At 46.7% G+C, this 3051-nt stretch overlaps 1 pseudogene; it reads left to right on the top strand.

The window, feature by feature from the left end:
* LOC102858203 overlaps window positions 1–3051 on the top strand; it is a 37715-nt pseudogene that overhangs the window by 7107 nt on the left and 27557 nt on the right.

Genomic DNA, 3051 nt, shown 5'->3' with positions numbered 1-3051 from the left:
ATGGTATAGTATATTCAACACTCTTCTCCAACACCACAGCTCAAAGGCATCAATTCTCTTTCTATCATCTCTATTCATTGTCCAACTCTCCGATGCATAGCACATCATTGCAAAGACTATAGCCTGGATCAGGCGCACCTTAGTCTCCAGCCTGATGTCATTGCTCTTCAGTACTCTTGAGTGGTCCCTCTTAGGTGACTTTCCCAATGCAATTCATCTCCTGATTTCCTGGCTGCTGTTACCAAGTGTGTTGACTGTGGAACCAAGTAACCTGAAAGTGTTAACTAGCTCAATCTCTCTTAACCATCTGTACTGATCTTGCCAATTGGTCCAGTGGTGAGACTCTCTGCTTTCTTGATGTTGAGCTTCAATCCGTATTGAAGACTACAGTCCTTGACCTTCTCCAGCAAGCGCTTCAAGTCCGCTTCAGTTTCAGCAAGCAGGTTTGTGTCATCCACATAACGCAGGTTGTTGATGATGTCACATTCCTCCTCATACAGCCCAGCTGAAGTCTCAGATGATCTTTTCTTCATACAGACTGAAAAGGTATGGAGACAAAATACATCCCTGATGGACCCCTTTCTTGATTTTGAACCATCCACTGTCTCCCTGCTCTGTTCTGACGACTGCCTCTTGGTCCAAGTCTAGGTTTTGCATTAGCAAGCACAATCTAGTGTTATGGGTTTCCCATTCTTCTCAGAGTCAGCCATAGCTTGTTGTGATCCACACTCTTCTAGTATTCTCTGCTTTCTGCCAAGATCCATCTACCATTAGCTAGAATATCCCTAGTACCACGACCTTTTCTGGATCTAGCCTGCACATCTGGCAGTTCTCTGTTCACATATTGCTCCAAATGTTTTTTGGACTTAGAGGAATCTAAATCAAATGTCCATTATTGTGGGATTTTCAATTGATCCAATTGAACACAATCTGTGTGGCTTGTTGGATAAAAAGGTAAATAGCTATATTTTCCTTCAAATGAAAGCGAAGGATCTGAAGGAAAAGGCACTCCATCAGAGGCTCCTAGGAACCAATCCTGGCCGATGTGAGCGTGTATGAGCGGAAGCTGCCGCCAGGGGGCTCCACGCCTGGATCTCTCGGCCTAAGCAGCCACTAATGCTGCTCTGGAACCCTTCAGTTCATGCCTGTGTGGAGGCGGGGGATGTCTCTGCAGGCTGGAAGAGACAAAGGGGTTCTGTGTGTTTGTGTGTGTGGTGTGGGGTGTGGGGTGTGTGTGTGTGTGTGACTTTGATATTCATATGCGGTGTGTGCTGTTTGTGCGTGTTTCAATGCGTGGTGTCGGTGGGCGTCTCCTTTGGTGTGATTTGTGCTGCATTTCTGCATGCGCCCGTCTATGATGTTGTGTGTGATATGGTCTGTCATGACGTGATGTGGGTGGCGGGCTGTGTGTGTTTGTGTGTGGTGCGTGCTGTATGTTGTGTCTGTGCGGTGAACGTGTGTGTGCACGTGTGCGCTGTGAGCCATGTGAGTGCTGTATTCACAGTGTGCGCTGTGTCTGGGGCTCCGTTGTAAGCATGCGTCAGCGTGAACCGCACGTGGTGGTGCTGAGTCTTTCATGATCATTGTTTCTTTTTGTGTTGCTGAATTTAAAGTTCTTTTCAAGCCTTGCAATTTCTTTTTCACGCAGTTGTACTCTTTGCTATATCATTTTCTTTCCTGGAATCTCAAAGAGTTTTGAGTACAGTCTTTCTTTTTAATGTCTACTTACTGACTAATATTTACTTAATGTTTCTTTGCCTAGGATACTTATCTCTGTCCTTTAATACCGAATTAAGTTTAAATGGATACAATCAACCTGTTCCCTACTTTCGTGTATGTAATGCTTTTGTAGTCCACATGCTCTATTTTCTGGAACAGAATAGAAGAAAATTCCTTTTCCTCGCTTTTAAGGTGCTGGTGCAGGGCGTGGGAGGGGAGGAGCAGAGCCCAGCGGGCAGTGCCTGGAAGCCAGCCAGGTGAACCGCAGTCCCTGGTGGTTTTCTGTCGCCACCTGGCGGCCGCTTTGATGTCGTTTCTCACCAGCGGTCAGGCGCCAGCCACAAGGGGAGGGATCTGGTGGTTGCTCTAAGCCATCAATCAAGTGGCCTGTGAAACCTGCCCTGTCTTGAGCCCATCTCATCATCTCCGACAAAATTAATCGCCACACCCAGTTACTGTGTCCATCCATCTCATCCTAGGCTTTCCTTTCCTGTGCTGTTCCCCTTCCATCCTTCCAAGCATGATGTCTATCTCCAAGGAATGGCCTCTCCTGGCCATGTGCCCAAAGTAGGTGGACTGAGCCTCAAAAGCCTTGCCTCCAGAAAGCAGCCTGGTCAGAAGCAGCCTGCTTGGACCCTCTCCAGGACAGACCTGTTTGTTTTCCTGGCAGTGCACACGATGGTTAACAGTCTTCTCCAACACCACAACTCAAAAGCATGGATCCTTTTTCTAGCATCTTTACTTATTGTCCAGCTCTCGGATGCATAGCAAGCCAGTGCCAAGACCATAGCTTTCATCAGACACACCTTGGTCTCCAGACTGACAGTGTTGCTCTTCAGTACTCTACAAAGGTCCCTGACAGTTACTTTCCCAATGCAATTCATCTTTTCATTTCCTGACTGCTGGTGCCAAGAGTTTTGCGGATTGTGGAACCAATCAAACTGAAGTTATCAACAGTCTCAATCTCTTCTCTGTCCATCATGGAGCTGCTAGTTGGCCCAAGGCTGAGAATCTTTGTTTTCTTGATGTGGAGCTTCAATCCATGCTGCCAACTCACATCCTTGACCTTCTGTGGCATATCCCTCATGTTCTCCTCAAGTTCAGTAAGCCAGGATGTGTCGTGTGCATACCGCGGGGTTTTTTTTTAATTATTAAATTTTATTAGTTTCAAGGGATTCTGGGCTTTCACTCCTTCATTGCCGCACCATTCTCTCCACCCTCCTCCCCAGTTTGTTCTTCTTCCCCGCCATCCGAATGTCTGTTTTAATTGTCCAATTGCCACAGTGCTTGTCAAAGTCAGTTCTGATTAATCTCCTTTGTCAGTGTGTCCTT

The sequence above is a fragment of the Elephantulus edwardii genome, unplaced genomic scaffold (genome assembly GCF_000299155.1).
Source record: "Elephantulus edwardii isolate Elephantulus edwardi_28Jun2011 unplaced genomic scaffold, EleEdw1.0 scaffold00350, whole genome shotgun sequence".
NCBI lineage: Eukaryota > Metazoa > Chordata > Mammalia > Macroscelidea > Macroscelididae > Elephantulus > Elephantulus edwardii.
Note: the sequence above shows the minus strand (reverse complement) of the source record. Positions and strands in the feature narration are given on the sequence as shown.